At 52.7% G+C, this 21,837-nt stretch overlaps 1 long non-coding RNA gene across 1 annotated transcript in view; it reads right to left on the bottom strand.

The window, feature by feature from the left end:
* Positions 1-407: 407 nt before the first annotated feature.
* Positions 408-21,837, bottom strand: part of LOC142907729 (uncharacterized) — a 23,321-nt gene continuing 1,891 nt past the window's right edge. Inside the window, exons 2-3 of the long non-coding RNA XR_012931241.1 lie at positions 14,486-14,658; positions 408-534 (exon numbers count right to left, since the gene is read on the bottom strand). This is a non-coding gene — a long non-coding RNA (uncharacterized LOC142907729). The remainder of the gene's footprint in view (positions 535-14,485; positions 14,659-21,837) is intronic.

Here is a 21,837-nt window from a genome sequence, read left to right on the forward strand (position 1 = left end):
CCAACCCCCACTAACCCCCCACCCACCCCCCACTAACCCCCCACTAACCCCCCACTAACCCCCACCCACTAATCCCCCACTAACCCCCCACTAACCCCCACCCACTAACCCCCCACTAACCCCCACTAACCCCCACTAACCCCCCACTAACCCGCCACTACCCCCCACTAACCCCCCACTAACCCCCCACTAACCCCCCACCCACTAACCCCCCACTAACCCCCCACTAACCCCCCACTAACCCCCCACTAACCCCCCACTAACCCCCCACCCACTAACCCCCCACTAACCCCCCACTACCCCCCACTAACCCCCCACTAACCCCCCACCCACTAACCCCCCACTAACCCCCCACTAACCCCCCACTACCCCCCACTAACCCCCCACTACCCCCCACTAACCTGTGTGGTGCAGGCGGTGATGAGAACAGCGAGGCACAGGAGGGTCAGCAACAGGCCTCGCACGATTCGCAGGAATCGCGATGGCGATTCATCGTCGTCGATATCCAGGCGAATACGGAATCGATCCCAGTCCCTACAGAGTCACTCGATCAGTCAGTCACTCAGTCACTCAGTCAGTCAGTCACTCGGTCAGTCACTCGGTCACTCAGTCAGTCAGTCACTCAGTCAGTCACTCAGTCACTCAGTCAGTCAGTCACTCAGTCAGTCACTCAGTCAGTCACTCAGTCACTCAGTCACTCAGTCAGTCACTCAGTCAGTCATTCAGTCAGTCGCTCAGTCAGTCACTCAGGCAGTCAGTCACTCAGTTAGTCAGGCAGTCAGTCAGTCACTCAGTCAATCGCTCAGTCAGTCACTCACTCAATCACTCAGTCAGTCAGTTACTCAGTCAGTCACTCAGTCAGTCAGTCGCTCAGTCAGTCACTCAGTCAGTCGCTCAGTCAGTCACTCAGTCAGTTACTCAGGCAGTCAGTCACTCAGTCAGTCAGTCACGCAGTCAGTCACTCAGTCAGTCACTCAATCAGTCAGTCATTCAGTCAGTCAGTCAATCACTCAGTCACTGAGTCAGTCACTCAGTCAGTCAGTCACTCAGTTACTCAGTCAGTTAGTCACTCAGTCAGTCACTCAGTCAGTCAGTCACTCAGTCAGTCGCTCAGTCAGTCACTCAGTCAGTCAGTTACTCAGGCAGTCAGTCACTCAGTCAGTCAGGCAGTCAGTCAGTAACTCAGTCAGTCACTCAGTCACTCAATCAGTCACTCACTCAGTCATTCTCTCAGTCACTCACTCGATCAGTCACTCACTCAGTCAGTCACTAAGTCAGTCAGTCAGTCACTCATTCACTCAGGGACTCACTCAGTGACTCGCTCAGTCACTCAGTCACTCACTCAGTCACTCGTTGACACAGTCACTCACTCAGTGACTCAATCAGCCACTCGCTCACACACTCACCTACTGACTCAGTAACTCACTCACTCAATCACCAACTCACTCACACACTCACTCATCCACTCACTCACCAACTCACTCACCCACTCACTCGAACACCCACTCATTCATCCACTCACCCACTCACTCACCCACTCACTCACTAACTCACTCACCTACTCACTCACTCACCCACTCACTCTTCCACTCACTCACTCACTCAATCACTCATATACTCACTCACTCACCCACTCACTCATCCACTCACTCACCCACTCACTCACTAACTCACTCACCTACTCACTCACTCACCCAATCACTCATCCACTCACTCAACCATCAACTCATTGACTAACTCACTCACCCACTCACTCACCCGCTCACTCACTTTGCGAGTCAGTAATGAGTGAGAGAGTTAGTGAGAGATTGACTGACTGAGCGACTGACTGACTGAGCGACTGACTAGCTGACTGACTGACTGAGAGACTGACTGAGCAAGAGACTGACTAGCTGACTGACTGAGCGACTGACTGAGCGACTGACTAGCTGACTGACTGACTGAGCGAGCGACTGACTGAGCGAGCGACTGACTGAGTTACTGACTGAGTGAGCGACTGACTCAGTGGGCGAGTGACTGATTGACTGACTGAGTGACTGAGCGAGTGACTGACTGATGGAGCAAGCGACTGACTAGCTGACTGACTGACTGAGCGAGCGACTGACTGAGCGACTGACTGAGCAAGAGACTGACTGAGTGACTGAGCAACTGACTGACTGAGCAACTGACTGACTGAGCAAGTGAATGACTGATGGAGCAAGCGACTGACTGAGTGACTGACTGACTGAATGACTGACTGAGCGAGCGACTGACTGAGCGTGTGACTGACTGACTGAGCGAGTGACTGACTGACTGACTGAGTGACTGACTGAGCGAGCAATTGACTGAGCGAGCGAGTGACTGACTGACTGAGGGAGTGACTGACTGATGGAGCAAGCGACTGACTGAGTGATTGACTGACTGACTGAGTGACTGACTGACTGATTGATTGCCTGAGCGAGCGACTGACTCAGTGAGCAACTGACTGACTAAGTGATTGACTGACTCACTGAGTGACTGACTGACTGACTGAGCGAGCGATCGAGTGAATGACTGACTGAGCGACTGACTGAGTGAGCGACTTACTGACTGAGCGACTGACTTACTTAGCGAATGAGTGAGCGACTGACTGAGCGAGTGACTGAGCTACTGACTGAGTCAGCGACTAAGCCACTGACTGAGCGACTGACTAACTGAGCAAGCGACTGACTGACTGAGCGACTGACTGAGAGAGCGACTGACTGACTGAGCGACTGACTGAGAGAGCGACTGACTGACTGAGCGACTGACTAACTGAGCGAGCGACTGACTGACTGAGCGACTGACTGAGAGAGCGACTGACCGACTGAGCGACTGACTGAGAGAGCGACTGACTGAGTGAGCGACTGACTGACTGAGCGACTGACTGAGCGAGCGACTGACTGAGTGACTGAGTGAGCGACTGACTGAGCGAGTGACTGAGCGACTGACTGAGCGACTGACTGAGAGACCGACTAACTGAGTGAGCGAGTGACTGACTGATGGAGCAAGCGACTGACTAAGCGAGTGACTGACTGACTGAGTGAATGACTGAGCGACTGTCTGACTGAGCGACTGACTGGCTGAGTGATTGACTGACTGAGCGACTGACTGACTGAGTGACTGACTAAGTGACTGACTAACTGACTGAGCGACTGACTGAGTGATTGAATGAGTGACTGACTAACTGACTGAGCGACTGACTGAGTAACTGACTGACTGAGCGACTGACTGACTGAGCGACTGACTGAGCGACTGACTGAGCGACTGACTGACTGAGCGACTGACTGAGTAACTGACTGGGCGACTGACTGACTGAGTAACTGACTGAGCGACTGACTGACTGAGCGACTGACTGACTGACTGAACGAGCGACTGACTGAGCGACTGACTGAGTAACTGACTGAGTGACTGACTGAGCGACTGACTGACTTGCTGAGTGACTGACGGACTGATCGGCTGACTGACTGAGCGACTGACTGAGCGACTGACTGACTTGCTGAGTGACTGACGGACTGAGCGACTGACTGACTGAGCGACTGACTGAGCGACTGACTGACTGACTTAGCGACTGACTTGGCGACTGACTGACTGACTTAACGACTGACTTGGCGACTGACTTGGCGACTGACTGACTGAGCGACTGACTGACTGATCGACTGACTGACTGACTTAGCGACTGACTTGGTGACTGACTGACTGACTTAACGACTGACTTGGCAACTGACTTGGCGACTGACTGACTTGGCGACTGACTGACTGACTGAGCGACTGACTAACTGACTGAGCGACTGACTGATCGACTGACTGAGCGACTGACTGAGTGACTGACCGACTGAGCGACTGACTGACTTAGCGACTGACTGAGTGACTGACTGACTGACTTAGCGACTGACTTGGCGACTGACTTAACGACTGACTTAACGACTGACTGACTTGGCGACTGACTTAACGACTGACTTAGCAACTGACTGATTTGGCGACTGACTGACATAACGACTGACTTAGCGATTGACTTGGCGACTGACTGACTGACTTGGCGACTGATTTAGCGACTGGCTTGGCGACTGATTTAACGACTGACTGACTGACTGACTTAGCGACTGACTTAACGACTGACTGACTGACTTAACGACTGACTTACTGACTGAACGACTGACTGACTGACTGACTTAACGACTGACTGATTGACTGACTTGGCGACTGACTGACTTGGCGACTGACTGACTGACTTGGCGACTGATTTAGCGACTGACTGACTGACTTAGCGACTGACTGACTTGGCGACTGACTGACTTAACGACTGACTTAGCGACTGACTTGGCGTCTGACTGACTGACTTGACGACTGATTTATCGACTGACTTGGCGGCTGACTTAACGACTGACTGACTGACTGACTTAGCGACTGACTTAACGACAGACTGACTTAGCGACTGACTTGGCGACTGACTTAACGACTGACTGACTGACTTAGCAACTGACTTAACGACTGACTGACTGACTGACTTAGCGACTGACTTGGCGACTGACTGACTTGGCGACTGATTTAGCGACTGACTTGGCGACTGACTTAACGACTGACTGACTGAGCGACTGACTGACTAAGCGACTGACTGACTGACTTAGCGACTGACTTACTGAGCGACTGACTGAGTGACTGACTGGCTGAGTGACTGACTGACTTAACGACTGACTTGGCGACTGACTGACTTGGCGACTGACTGACTGAGCGACTGACTGAGCGACTGACTGGCTGAGTGACTGACTGACTTAACGACTGACTGACTTGGCGACTGTCTGACTGACTGACTTAGCGACTGACTTAACGACTGACTGACTGGCTGAGTGACTGACTGACTTAGCGACTGACTTGGCGACTGACTGACTTGGCGACTGACTGACTGACTGACTTACTTAACGGCTGACTTAACGACTGACTGACTTAGCGACTGACTTGGTGACTGACTGACTGACTTGGCAACTGACTTAACGAATGACTGACTGACTGACTTGGCGACTGACTGACTTGGCGACTGACTGACTGACTTAGCGACTGACTTAACGACTGACTGACTGACTGACTTAGCGACTGACTTAACGACTGACTGACTGACTTAGCGACTGACTTGGCGACTGACTGACTGACTTGGCAACTGACTTAACGATTGACTGACTGACTTGGCGACTGACTGACTTGGCGACTGACTTACTGACTTGGCAACTGACTTAACGACTGACTTGGCGACTGACTGACTTGGCGACTGACTGACTGACTTAGCGACTGACTTGGCGACTGACTGACTTGGCGACTGACTTAACGACTGACTGACTGACTTGGCGACTGACTTGGCGACTGACTTAACGACTGACTGACTGACTGAGCGACTGACTTAACGACTGACTGACTGACTTAGCGACTGACTTAACGACTGACTGACTTGGCGACTGACTTGGCGACTGACTTAACGACTGACTGACTTAACGACTGACTTAACGACTGACTTAGCGACTGACTTAACGACTGACTTAACGACTGACTGACTGACTTAACGACTGACTTAACGACTGACTTAACGACTGACTTGGCGACTGACTTAACGACTGACTGACTGACTGACTTGGCGACTGACTTGGCGACTGACTTAACGACTGACTTAGCGACTGACTTAGCGACTGACTTAGCGACTGACTTGGCGACTGACTGACTGACTGACTTAGTGACTGACTTAGCGACTGACTGACTGACTTGGCGACTGGCTTAACGACTGACTGACTGACTTGGCGACTGACTTAGCGACTGACTTAACGACTGACTTAGCGACTGACTGACTGACTTGGCGACTGACTTGGCGACTGACTTAACGACTGACTGACTTGGCGACTGACTTAGCGACTGACTGACTTAGCGACTGACTTAGCGACTGACTTAGCGACTGACTGACTTAGCGACTGACTTAGCGACTGACTTAGCGACTGACTGACTGACTTGGCGACTGACTTAACGACTGACTGACTGACTTGGCGACTGACTTAACGACTGACTGACTGATTTAGCGACTGACTTAACGACTGACTGACTGACTTAGCGACTGACTTAACGACTGACTGACTGACTGACTTAGCGACTGACTTAACGACTGACTGACTGACTTAGCGACTGACTTAACGACTGACTTAACGACTGACTGAATGACTTAACGACTGATTTAACGACTGACTTAACGACTGACTTGGCGACTGACTTAACGACTGACTGACTGGCTGACTGACTGACTTAGCGACTGACTTAACGACTGACTTACCGACTGACTTGGCGACTGACTGACTGACTGACTTGGCGACTGACTGACTGACTTAGCGACTGACTTAACGACTGAATGACTGACTTAACGACTGACTGACTGACTTGGCGACTGACTGACTGACTTAGCGACTGACTTAGCGACTGACTTAGCGACTGACTGACTGACTTGGTGACTGACTGACTTAGCGACTGACTTAACGACTGACTTAACGACTGACTGACTGACTTAACGACTGACTTAGCGACTGACTTAACGACTGACTTAGCGACTGACTTGGCGACTGACTTAACGACTGACTGACTGACTGACTGACTTAGCGACTGACTCACTTGGCAACTGACTTAACGACTGACTGACTGACTTAGCGACTGACTGACTTAGCGACTGACTTAACGACTGACTTAACGACTGACTGACTGACTTAGCGACTGACTTAACGACTGACTGACTGACTTAGCGACTGACTGACTGACTTGGCGACTGACTTAACGACTGATTTAACGACTGACTTAGCGACTGACTTAACGACTGACTGACTTAACGACTGACTCACTGACTGACTTAACGACTGACTGACTTAGCGACTGACTGACTGACTGACTGACTTAGCGACTGACTTAGCGACTGACTTGGCGACTGACTGACTGACTGACTTGGCGACTGACTTGGCGACTGACTTGGCGACTGACTTAACGACTGATTTAACGACTGACTTAGCGACTGACTTAACGACTGACTGACTTAACGACTGACTCACTGACTGACTTAACGACTGACTGACTTAGCGACTGACTGACTGACTGACTGACTTAGCGACTGACTTAGCGACTGACTTGGCGACTGACTGACTGACTGACTGACTTGGCGACTGACTTGGCTACTGACTGACTTAGCGACTGACTTAGCGACTGACTTGGCGACTGACTTAACGACTGACTTAACGACTGACTGACTGACTTGGCGACTGACTTGGCGACTGACTTGGCGACTGACTGACTTGGCGACTGACTTAACGATTGATTTAACGACTGACTGACTGACTGACTTGGCGACTGACTGACTGACTTAGCGACTGACTTAACGACTGACTGACTTGGCGACTGACTTGGCGACTGACTTGGCGACTGACTTAACGACTGACTTATCGACTGACTTAACGACTGACTTGGCGACTGACTTAACGACTGACTGACTGACTGACTTAGCGACTGACTTAACGACTGACTTAACGACTGACTTGGCGACTGACTTAACGACTGACTGACTGACTGACTTGGCGACTGACTTAACGACTGATTTAGCGACTGACTGACTGACTGACTTAGCGACTGACTTAACGACTGACTGACTTAGCGACTGACTTGGCGACTGACTTGGCGACTGACTTAACGACTGACTGACTGAGCGACTGACTGACTAAGCGACTGACTGACTGACTTAGCGACTGACTTACTGAGCGACTGACTGAGTGACTGACTGGCTGAGTGACTGACTGACTTAACGACTGACTTGGCGACTGACTGACTTGGCGACTGACTGACTGAGCGACTGACTGAGCGACTGACTGGCTGAGTGACTGACTGACTTAACGACTGACTGACTTGGCGACTGTCTGACTGACTGACTTAGCGACTGACTTAACGACTGACTGACTGGCTGAGTGACTGACTGACTTAGCGACTGACTTGGCGACTGACTGACTTGGCGACTGACTGACTGACTGACTTACTTAGCGGCTGACTTAACGACTGACTGACTTAGCGACTGACTTGGTGACTGACTGACTGACTTGGCAACTGACTTAACGAATGACTGACTGACTGACTTGGCGACTGACTGACTTGGCGACTGACTGACTGACTTAGCGACTGACTTAACGACTGACTGACTGACTGACTTAGCGACTGACTTAACGACTGACTGACTGACTTAGCGACTGACTTGGCGACTGACTGACTGACTTGGCAACTGACTTAACGATTGACTGACTGACTTGGCGACTGACTGACTTGGCGACTGACTTACTGACTTGGCAACTGACTTAACGACTGACTTGGCGACTGACTGACTTGGCGACTGACTGACTGACTTAGCGACTGACTTGGCGACTGACTGACTTGGCGACTGACTTAACGACTGACTGACTGACTTGGCGACTGACTTGGCGACTGACTTAACGACTGACTGACTGACTGAGCGACTGACTTAACGACTGACTGACTGACTTAGCGACTGACTTAACGACTGACTGACTTGGCGACTGACTTGGCGACTGACTTAACGACTGACTGACTGACTTAACGACTGACTTAACGACTGACTTAGCGACTGACTTAACGACTGACTTAACGACTGACTGACTGACTTAACGACTGACTTAACGACTGACTTAACGACTGACTTGGCGACTGACTTAACGACTGACTGACTGACTGACTTGGCGACTGACTTGGCGACTGACTTAACGACTGACTTAGCGACTGACTTAGCGACTGACTTAGCGACTGACTTGGCGACTGACTGACTGACTGACTTAGTGACTGACTTAGCGACTGACTGACTGACTTGGCGACTGGCTTAACGACTGACTGACTGACTTGGCGACTGACTTAACGACTGACTTAACGACTGACTTAACGACTGACTTGGCGACTGACTTAACGACTGACTGACTGACTGACTTGGCGACTGACTTGGCGACTGACTTAACGACTGACTTAGCGACTGACTTAGCGACTGACTTAGCGACTGACTTGGCGACTGACTGACTGACTGACTTAGTGACTGACTTAGCGACTGACTGACTGACTTGGCGACTGGCTTAACGACTGACTGACTGACTTGGCGACTGACTTGGCGACTGACTTAACGACTGACTGACTTGGCGACTGACTTAGCGACTGACTGACTTAGCGACTGACTTAGCGACTGACTGACTTAGCGACTGACTTAGCGACTGACTTAGCGACTGACTGACTGACTTGGCGACTGACTTAACGACTGACTGACTGACTTGGCGACTGACTTAACGACTGACTGACTGATTTAGCGACTGACTTAACGACTGACTGACTGACTTAGCGACTGACTTAACGACTGACTGACTGACTGACTTAGCGACTGACTTAACGACTGACTTACCGACTGACTTGGCGACTGACTGACTGACTGACTTGGCGACTGACTGACTGACTTAGCGACTGACTTAACGACTGAATGACTGACTTAACGACTGACTGACTGACTTGGCGACTGACTGACTGACTTAGCGACTGACTTAGCGACTGACTTAGCGACTGACTGACTGACTTGGTGACTGACTGACTTAGCGACTGACTTAACGACTGACTTAACGACTGACTGACTGACTTAACGACTGACTTAGCGACTGACTTAACGACTGACTTAGCGACTGACTTGGCGACTGACTTAACGACTGACTGACTGACTGACTTAGCGACTGACTCACTTGGCAACTGACTTAACGACTGACTGACTGACTTAGCGACTGACTGACTGACTTGGCGACTGACTTAACGACTGATTTAACGACTGACTTAGCGACTGACTTAACGACTGACTGACTTAACGACTGACTCACTGACTGACTTAACGACTGACTGACTTAGCGACTGACTGACTGACTGACTTAGCGACTGACTTAGCGACTGACTTGGCGACTGACTGACTGACTGACTTGGCGACTGACTTGGCGACTGACTTAACGACTGATTTAACGACTGACTTAGCGACTGACTTAACGACTGACTGACTTAACGACTGACTCACTGACTGACTTAACGACTGACTGACTTAGCGACTGACTGACTGACTGACTTAGCGACTGACTTAGCGACTGACTTGGCGACTGACTGACTGACTGACTTGGCGACTGACTTGGCTACTGACTGACTTAGCGACTGACTTAGCGACTGACTTGGCGACTGACTTAACGACTGACTTAACGACTGACTGACTGACTTGGCGACTGACTTGGCGACTGACTTGGCGACTGACTGACTTGGCGACTGACTTAACGATTGATTTAACGACTGACTGACTGACTGACTTGGCGACTGACTGACTGACTTAGCGACTGACTTAACGACTGACTGACTTGGCGACTGACTTGGCGACTGACTTGGCGACTGACTTAACGACTGACTTATCGACTGACTTAACGACTGACTTGGCGACTGACTTAACGACTGACTGACTGACTTAGCGACTGATTTAACGACTGACTTAACGACTGACTTGGCGACTGACTTAACGACTGACTGACTGACTGACTTGGCGACTGACTTAACGACTGATTTAGCGACTGACTGACTGACTGACTTAGCGACTGACTTAACGACTGACTGACTTAGCGACTGACTTGGCGACTGACTTGGCGACTGACTTAACGACTGACTGACTGACTTGGCGACTGACTTGGCGACTGACTTGGCGACTGACTGACTGACTTAGCGACTGACTTAACGACTGACTGACTTGGCGACTGACTGACTTAGCGACTGACTTGGCAACTGACTTAGCGACTGACTTAACGACTGACTGAGTGACTGACTGACTTAGCGATTGACTTGGCGACTGACTGACTTAGCGACTGACTTGGCGACTGACTTGGTGACTGACTGACTGACTGACTTGGCGACTGACTGACTGAGCGACTGACTTAACGACTGACTGACTTGGCGACTGACTGACTGAGCGACTGACTTAACGACTGACTGACTTAGCGACTGACTTAACGACTGACTGACTTGGCGACTGACTGACTTGGCGACTGACTTAACGATTGATTTAACGACTGACTGACAGACTGACTTGGCGACTGACTGACTGACTTAGCGACTGACTTAACGACTGACTTGGCGACTGACTTGGCAACTGACTGACTGACTTAGCGACTGACTTAGCGACTGACTTAGCGACTGACTTAACGACTGACTGACATGGCGACTGACTTGGCGACTGACTTAGCGACTGACTTGGCGACTGACTTGGCGACTGACTGACTGACTGACTGACTTAGCAACTGACTTGGTGACTGACTTAACGATTGATTTAACGACTGACTGACAGACTGACTTGGCGACTGACTTGGCGACTGACTTGGCGACTGACTTAACGACTGACTGACTTGGCAACTGACTTGGCGACTGACTTGGCGACTGACTTAACGACTGACTGACTTGGCGACTGACTTGGCGACTGACTTGGCGACTGACTGACTGACTTAGCGACTGACTTAACGACTGACTGACTTAACGACTGACTTAACGACTGACTGACTGACTGACTTGGCGACTGACTTAACGACTGACTGACTGACTTGGCGACTGACTGACTGACTTAACGACTGACTTAACGACTGACTGACTTGGCGACTGACTTGGCGACTGACTTGGCGACTGACTTGGCGACTGACTGACTGACTTGGCGACTGACTTAACGACTGACTGACTGATTTAGCGACTGACTTAACGACTGACTGACTGACTTAGCGACTGACTTAACGACTGACTGACTGACTGACTTAGCGACTGACTTAACGACTGACTGACTGACTTAGCGACTGACTTAACGACTGACTTAACGACTGACTGAATGACTTAACGACTGATTTAACGACTGACTTAACGACTGACTTGGCGACTGACTTAACGACTGACTGACTGGCTGACTGACTGACTTAGCGACTGACTTAACGACTGACTTACCGACTGACTTGGCGACTGACTGACTGACTTGGCGACTGACTGACTGACTTAGCGACTGACTTAACGACTGAATGACTGACTTAACGACTGACTGACTGACTTGGCGACTGACTGACTGACTTAGCGACTGACTTAGCGACTGACTTAGCGACTGACTGACTGACTTGGTGACTGACTGACTTAGCGACTGACTTAACGACTGACTTAACGACTGACTGACTGACTTAACGACTGACTTAGCGACTGACTTAACGACTGACTTAGCGACTGACTTGGCGACTGACTTAACGACTGACTGACTGACTGACTGACTTAGCGACTGACTCACTTGGCAACTGACTTAACGACTGACTGACTGACTGACTTAGCGACTGACTGACTTAGCGACTGACTTAACGACTGACTTAACGACTGACTGACTGACTTAGCGACTGACTTAACGACTGACTGACTGACTGACTTAGCGACTGACTGACTGACTTGGCGACTGACTTAACGACTGACTGACTGACTTAACGACTGACTGACTGACTTAGCGACTGACTTAACGACTGACTGACTTGGCGACTGACTTGGCAACTGACTTGGTGACTGACTTAACGATTGATTTAACGACTGACTGACTGACTGACTTGGCGACTGACTTGGCGACTGACTTAGCGACTGACTGACTTGGTGACTGACTTGGCGACTGACTTGGCGACTGACTTAGCGACTGACTGACTTGGCGACTGACTTGGCGACTGACTTAGCGACTGACTGACTTGGCGACTGACTTGGCGACTGACTTGGCGACTGACTTGGTGACTGACTTAGCGACTGACTTAGCGACTGACTTGGCGACTGACTGACATGGCGACTGACTTGGCGACTGACTTAGCGACTGACTTGGCGACTGACTTAGCGACTGACTGACTGACTTGGCGACTGACTTAGCGACTGACTTGGCGACTGACTTGGCGACTGACTGACTGACTTAGCGACTGACTTAACGACTGACTGACTTGGCGACTGACTTGGCGACTGACTTGGCGACTGACTGACTGACTTAGCGACTGACTTAACGACTGACTGACTTAACGACTGACTTGGCGACTGACTTGGCGACTGACTGACTGACTTGGCGACTGACTTGGTGACTGACTTAGCGACTGACTTAGCGACTGACTTGGCGACTGACTGACATGGCGACTGACTTGGCGACTGACTTAGCGACTGACTTGGCGACTGACTTAGCGACTGACTGACTGACTTGGCGACTGACTTAGCGACTGACTTGGCGACTGACTTGGCGACTGACTGACTGACTTAGCGACTGACTTAACGACTGACTGACTTGGCGACTGACTTGGCGACTGACTTGGCGACTGACTGACTGACTTAGCGACTGACTTAACGACTGACTGACTTAACGACTGACTTGGCGACTGACTTGGCGACTGACTGACTGACTTGGCGACTGACTTAGCGACTGACTTAGCGACTGACTGACTGACTGACTTGGCGACTGACTGACTGACTTAGCGACTGACTTAACGACTGACTGACTTGGCGACTGACTTGGCGACTGACTTGGCGACTGACTGACTGACTTAGCGACTGACTTAACGACTGACTGACTTAACGACTGACTTGGCGACTGACTTGGCGACTGACTGACTGACTTAGCGACTGACTTAACGACTGACTGACTTAACGACTGACTTGGCGACTGACTTGGCAACTGACTGACTGACTTAGCGACTGACTTAACGACTGACTGACTTAACGACTGACTGACTTAGCGACTGACTGACTGACTGACTGACTGACTTGGCGACTGACTTAACGACTGACTGACTTAACGACTGACTTGGCGACTGACTTGGCGACTGACTGACTGACTTAGCGACTGACTTAACGACTGACTGACTTAACGACTGACTTGGCGACTGACTTGGCAACTGACTGACTGACTTAGCGACTGACTTAACGACTGACTGACTTGGCGACTGACTTGGCGACTGACTTGGCGACTGACTTAGCGACTGACTTAGTGACTGACTTAGCGACTGACTTGGCGACTGACTTGGCGACTGACTTAACGATTGATTTAACGACTGACTGACTGACTGACTGACTTGGCGACTGACTTGGCGACTGACTGACTGACTTAGCGACTGACTTAACGACTGACTGACTTAACGACTGACTTGGCGACTGACTTGGCAACTGACTGACTGACTTAGCGACTGACTTAACGACTGACTGACTTGGCGACTGACTTGGCGACTGACTTGGCGACTGACTTAGCGACTGACTTAGTGACTGACTTAGCGACTGACTTGGCGACTGACTTGGCGACTGACTTAACGATTGATTTAACGACTGACTGACTGACTGACTGACTTGGCGACTGACTTGGCGACTGACTGACTGACTGACTTGGCGACTGACTTGGCGACTGACTCACTCATCCCCACTGTTGCGTCTCCTCCGTTGGCGCCTGACGCCGGCGTTTCCGGCTCCCCCAACGTCGCTCCGATTCCCGGCCGCCTTTGTCTTCCTCAGCCTCTTCGGCTTCATCCGGCCCAGCGTCTTGCGAAGCGTCGAGATGTTGGCCGGCATCGCGAACCCACGGACCTCCTGCGGACCGGGAGAGGTAGTCAACATCTCACAGGGTCTTTGATTGAACCCACGACCTCCCGTAGACCAGGAGAGGTAGTCAACATCTCACAGTGTCACGGGATGGAACCCACGACCTCCTGTAGACCGGCGAGGTAGTCAACATCTCTCAGGGTCTGTGATCGAACCCACGACCTCCTGTATACCAGGCGAGGTAGTCAACATCTCACAGGGTCTGTGATAGAACCCACGACCTCCTGTAGACCAGGCGAGGTAGTCAACATCTCACAGGGTCACGGAATCGAACCCACGACCTCCTGTAGGCCAGGCGAGGTAGTCAACATCTCACAGGGTCACGTGATGGAACCCACGACCTTCTGTAGACCAGGCGAGGTAGTCAACATCTCACAGTGTCACTGGATCGAACCCACGACTTCCTGTATACCAGGCGAGGTAGTCAACATCTCACAGTGTCTGGGATCGAACCCACGACCTCCTGTGTACCAGGCGAGGTAGTCAACATCTCACAGGGTCTGGGATCGAACCCACGACTTCCTGTATACCAGGCGAGGTAGTCAACATCTCACAGGGTCCGGGATCGAACCCACGACCTCCTGTAGACCAGGCGAGGTAGTCAACATCTCACAGGGTCCGGGATCGAACCCACGACCTCCTGTATACCAGGCGAGGTAGTCAACATCTCACAGGGTCACGTGATGGAACCCACGACCTCCTGTGTACCAGGCGAGGTAGTCAACATCTCACAGGGTCACGTGATGGAACCCACGACCTCCTGTGTACCAGGCGAGGTAGTCAACATCTCACAGGGTCCGGGATCGAACCCACGACCTCCTGTGTACCAGGCGAGGTAGTCAACATCTCACAGGGACTGTGATCGAACCCACGACCTCCTGTGTACAAGGCGAGGTAGTCAACATCTCACAGGGTCCGGGATCGAACCCACGACCTTCTGTAGGCCAGGCGAGGTAGTCAACATCTCACAGGGTCTGTGATGGAACCCACGACCTCCTGTAGACCAGGCGAGGTAGTCAACATCTCACAGGGTCCGGGATCGAACCCACGACCTCCTGTGTACCAGGCGAGGTAGTCAACATCTCACAGGGTCTGTGATGGAACCCACGACCTCCTGTAGACCAGGCGAGGTAGTCAACATCTCACAGGGTCATGTGATCTAACCCACGACCTCCTGTGTACCAGGCGAGGTAGTCAACATCTCTCAGGGTCTTTGATTGAACCCACGACCTCCCGTAGACCAGGAGAGGTAATCAACATCTCACAGTGTCACGTGATCGAACCCACGACCTCCTGTATACCAGGCGAGGTGGTCAACATCTCACAGTGTCAGGGATGGAACCCACGACCTCCTGTATACCAGGCGAGGTAGTCAACATCTCACAGGGTCACGGGATGGAACCCACGACCTCCTGTATACCAGGCGAGGTAGTCAACATCTCACAGGGTCTGGGATCGAACCCACGACCTCCTGTAGACCAGGCGAGGTAGTCAACATCTCACAGTGTCAGGGATGGAACCCACGACCTCCTGTAGACCAGGCGAGGTAGTCAACATCTCACAGGGACTGTGATCGAACCCACGGACCTCCTGTGTACCAGGCGAGGTAGTCAACATCTCACAGGGTCACGTGATGGAACCCACGACCTTCTGTAGACCAGGCGAGGTAGTCAACATCTCACAGGGACTGTGATCGAACCCACGACCTCCTGTGTACCAGGCGAGGTAGTCAACATCTCACAGGGTCTGTGATCGAACCCACGACCTCCTGTATACCAGGCGAGGTAGTCAACATCTCACAGGGTCACGGGATCGAACCCACGACCTCCTGTATACCAGGCGAGGTGGTCAACATCTCACAGGGTCACGTGATGGAACCCACGACCTCCTGCGGACCAGGCGAGGTAGTCAACATCTCACAGGGTCACGTGATCGAACCCACGACCTCCTGTGTACCAGGCGAGGTGGTCAACATCTCACAGGGTCACGTGATGGAACCCACGACCTCCTGCGGACCAGGCGAGGTAGTCAACATCTCACAGGGTCACGTGATGGAACCCACGACCTCCTGTGTACCAGGCGAGGTAGTCAACATCTCACAGGGTCACGGGATGGAACCCACGACCTCCTGTATACCAGGCGAGGTAGTCAACATCTCACAGGGTCACGTGATCTAACCCACGACCTCCTGTAGACCAGGCGAGGTAGTCAACATCTCACAGGGTCCGGGATCGAACCCACGACCTCCTGTATACCAGGCGAGGTAGTCAACATCTCACAGGGTCTGAGATCGAACCCACGACCTCCTGTATACCAGGCGAGGTAGTCAACATCTCACAGGGTCACGGGATCGAACCCACGACCTCCTGTAGACCAGGCGAGGTAGTCAACATCTCACAGGGTCACGTGATGGAACCCACGACTTCCTGTATACCAGGCGATGTAGTCAACATCTCACAGGGTCTGTGATCGAACACACGACCTCCTGTATACAAGGCGAGGTAGTCAACATCTCACAGGGTCTGTGATCGAACCCACGACCTCCTGTATACAAGGCGAGGTAGTCAACATCTCACAGGGTCTGGGATCGAACCCACGACCTCCTGTATACCAGGCGAGGTTGTCAACATCTCACAGTGTCTGGGATCGAACCCACGACTTCCTGTGTACCGGGCGAGGTAGTCAACATCTCACAGTGTCTGGGATTGAACCCACGACTTCCTGTGTACCGGGCGAGGTAGTCAACATCTCACAGTGTCTGGGATTGAACCCACGACCTCCTGTAGACCAGGCGAAGTAGTCAACATCTCACAGGGTCTGGGATGGAACCCACGACCTCCTGCGGACCGGGAGAGGTAGTCAACATCTCACAGGGTCACGGGATGGAACCCACGACCTCCTGTGTACCAGGCGTGGTAGTCAACATCTCACAGTGTCTGGGATCGAACCCACGACCTCCTGTAGACCAGGCGAGGTAGTCAACATCTCACAGGGTCACGTGATCGAACCCACGACCTCCTGTATACCAGGCGAGGTAGTCAACATCTCTCAGGGTCTTTGATCGAACCCAAGACCTCCTGTACACCAGGCGAGGTAGTCAACATCTCACAGGGTCTGTGATCGAACCCACGACCTCCTGTGTACCAGGCGAGGTAGTCAACATCTCACAGGGTCTGAGATGGAACCCACGACCTCCTGTAGACCAGGCGAGGTAGTCAACATCTCACAGGGTCACAGGATCGAACCCACGACCTCCTGTAGACCAGGCGAGGTAGTCAACATCTCACAGGGTCACAGGATCGAACCCACGACCTCCCGTAGACCAGGCGAGGTGGTCAACATCTCACAGGGTCTGTGATGGAACCCACGACCTCTTGTAGACCCGGCGAGGTAGTCAACATCTCACAGGGTCTGGGATCGAACCCACGACTTCCTGTAGACCAGGCGAGGTAGTCAACATCTCACAGGGTTTGGGATGGAACCCACGACCTCCTGTATACCTGGCGAGGTAGTCAACATCTCACAGGGTCTGGGATCGAACCCACGACCTCCCATAAACCAGGCGAGGTAGTCAACATCTCACAGGGTCTGGGATGGAATCAACGACCTCCTGTAGACCAGGCGAAATAGTCAACATCTCACAGGGTCACGTGATCGAACCCACGACCTCCCGTAGACCAGGCGAGGTAGTTAACATCTCACTGGGTCTTCGATCGACCTCACGACTTCCTGCAGACCAGGCGAGGTAGTCAACATCTCACAGGGTCACGTGATCGAACCCACGACCTCCTGTATACCAGGCGAGGTAGTCAACATCTCTCAGGGTCTTTGATCGAACCCAAGACCTCCTGTACACCAGGCGAGGTAGTCAACATCTCACAGGGTCTGTGATCGAACCCACGACCTCCTGTGTACCAGGCGAGGTAGTCAACATCTCACAGGGTCTGAGATGGAACCCACGACCTCCTGTAGACCAGGCGAGGTAGTCAACATCTCACAGGGTCACAGGATCGAACCCACGACCTCCTGTAGACCAGGCGAGGTAGTCAACATCTCACAGGGTCACAGGATCGAACCCACGACCTCCCGTAGACCAGGCGAGGTGGTCAACATCTCACAGGGTCTGTGATGGAACCCACGACCTCTTGTATACCCGGCGAGGTAGTCAACATCTCACAGGGTCTGTGATCGAACCCACGACTTCCTGTAGACCAGGCGAGGTAGTCAACATCTCACAGGGTTTGGGATGGAACCCACGACCTCCTGTACACCTGGCGAGGTAGTCAACATCTCACAGGGTCTGGGATCGAACCCACGACCTCCCATAAACCAGGCGAGGTAGTCAACATCTCACAGGGTCTGGGATGGAATCAACGACCTCCTGTAGACCAGGCGAAATAGTCAACATCTCACAGGGTCACGTGATCGAACCCACGACCTCCCGTAGACCAGGCGAGGTAGTTAACATCTCACTGGGTCTTTGATCGACCTCACGACTTCCTGCAGACCAGGCGAGGTAGTCAACATCTCACAGGGTCTGGGATCGAACCTACGACCTTCTGTATACCAGGCGAGGTAGTCAACATCTCACAGGGTCTTTGATCGAACCCACGACCTCCTGTATACCAGGCGAGGTAGTCAACATCTCACTGGGTCTTTGATCGAACCCACGACTTCCTGTATACCAGGCGAGGTAGTTAACATCTCGCTGGGTCTTTGATCGAACCCACGACCTCCTGCAGACCAGGCGAGGTAGTCAACATCTCACAGGGTCTGGGATGGAACCCAAGACCTCCTGTAGACCCGCGAGGTAGTCAACATCTCACAGGGTCTGGGATCGAACCTACGACCTCCTGTATACCGGGCGAGGTAGTCAACATCTCACAGGGTCAGAGATGGAACCCACGACCTCCCGTAGTCCAGGCGAGGTAGTCAACATCTCACAGGGTCTGTGATGGAACCCACGACCTTCTGTATACCAGGCGAGGTAGTCAACATCTCACAGGGTCAGGGATCGAACCCACGACCTCCTGTAGACCAGGCGAAGTAGTCAACATTTCACAGTGTCAGGGATCTAACCCACGACCTCCTGTATACCAGGCGAGGTAGTCAACATCTCACAGGCGATGGATATAACATGTGTGTGTGTGAGTGGGGAGTGGTGGTGCAGTGGTTAGCGCACTGTGTGTGGGTGTGTGGGGAGTGGTGGTGCAGTGGTTAGCGCACTGTGTGTGAGTGTGGGGAGCGGTGGTGCAGTGGTTAGCGCACTGTGTGTGTGTGGGGAGTGGTGGTGCAGTGGTTAGCGCACTGTGTGTGAGTGGGGAGTGGTGGTGCAGTTGTTAGCGCACTGTGTGTGTGTGTGGGGAGTGGTGGTGCAGTGGTTAGCGCACTGTGTGTGTGTGTGAGGAGTGGTGGTGCAGTGGTTAGCGCACTGTGTGTGTGGGGAGTGGTGGTGCAGTGGTTAGCACACTGTGTGAGTGTGGGGAGTGGTGGTGCAGTGGTTAGCGCACTGTGTCAGTGTGAGTGGGGAGTGGTGGTGCAGTGGTTAGCGCACTGTGTGCGTGTGGGGAGTGGTGGTGCAGTGGTTAGCGCACTGTGTGTATGTGAGTGGGGAGTGGTGGTGCAGTGGTTAGCGCACTGTGAGTGTGTGGGGAGTGGTGGTGCAGTGGTTAGCGCACTGTGTGTGTGAGAGTGTGGGAGTGGTGGTGCAGTGGTTAGCGCACTGTGTGTGTGAGTGGGGAGTGGTGGTGCAGTGGTTAGCGCACTGTGTGTGAGTGGGGAGTGGTGGTGCAGTGGTTAGCGCACTGTGTGTGTGTGTGTGGGGAGTGGTGGTGCAGTGGTTAGCGCACTGTGTGTATGTGAGTGGGGAGTGGTGGTGTAGTGGTTAGCGCACTGTGTGTGTGTGTGAGTGGGGAGTGGTGGTGCAGTGGTTAGCACACTGTGTGTGTGTGGGGAGTGGTGGTGCAGTGGTTAGCGCACTGTGTGTGTGAGAGTGTGGGAGTGGTGGTGCAGTGGTTAGCGCACTGTGTGTGTGTTGGGAGTGGTGGTGCAGTGGTTAGCGCACTGTGTGTGTGTGAGTGGGGAGCGGTGGTGCAGTGGTTAGCGCACTGTGTGTGTGTGAGTGGGGAGTGGTGGTGCAGTGGTTAGCGCACTGTGTGTGTGAGTGGGGAGTGGTGGTGCAGTGGTTAGCGCACTGTGTGTGTGTGGGGAGTGGTGGTGCAGTGGTTAGCGCACTGTGTGTGTGTGTGAGTGTGAGGAGTGGTGGTGCAGTGGTTAGCGCACTGTGTGTGAGTGTGAGTGGGGAGTGGTGGTGCAGTGGTTAGCGCACTGTGTGTGTGTGGGGAGTGGTGGTGCAGTGGTTAGCGCACTGTGTGTGTGTGGGGAGTGGTGGTGCAGTGGTTAGCGCACTGTGTGTGTGTGGGGAGTGGTGGTGCAGTGGTTAGCGCACTGTGTGTGTGTGAGTGGGGAGTGGTGGTGCAGTGGTTAGCGCACTGTGTGTGTGTGTGAGTGGGGAGTGGTGGTGCAGTGGTTAGCGCACTGTGTGTGAGTGTGAGTGGGGAGTGGTGGTGCAGTGGTTAGCGCACTGTGTGTGAGTGTGAGTGGGGAGTGGTGGTGCAGTGGTTAGCGCACTGTGTGTGTGTGAGAGTGGGGAGTGGTAGTGCAGTGGTTAGCGCACTGTGTGTGTGTGTGAGGAGTGGTGGTGCAGTGGTTAGCGCACTGTGTGTGTGAGTGTGGGGAGTGGTGGTGCAGTGGTTAGCGCACTGTGAGTGTGTGGGGAGTGGCGGTGCAGTGGTTAGCGCACTGTGTGTGTGAGAGTGTGGGAGTGGTGGTGCAGTGGTTAGCGCACTGTGTGTGTGTGAGAGTGTGAGGAGTGGTGGTGCAGTGGTTAGCGCACTGTGTGTGAGTGTGTGTGGGGAGTGGTGGTGCAGTGGTTAGCGCACTGTGTGTGTGTGGGGAGTGGTGGTGCAGTGGTTAGCGCACTGTGTGTGTGTGAGTGGGGAGTGGTGGTGCAGTGGTTAGCGCACTGTGTGTGTGTGGGGAGTGGTGGTGAAGTGGTTAGCGCACTGTGTGTGAGTGTGGGGAGCGGTGGTGCAGTGGTTAGCGCACTGTGTGTGTGTGGGGAGTGGTGGTGCAGTGGTTAGCGCACTGTGTGTGTGTGTGTGGGTA

Source organism: Petromyzon marinus, chromosome 82, assembly GCF_048934315.1.
Source record: "Petromyzon marinus isolate PM22_M1 ecotype Great Lakes invasive population chromosome 82, UKy_Petmar_22M1.pri1.0, whole genome shotgun sequence".
NCBI classification, from domain to species: domain Eukaryota; kingdom Metazoa; phylum Chordata; class Hyperoartia; order Petromyzontiformes; family Petromyzontidae; genus Petromyzon; species Petromyzon marinus.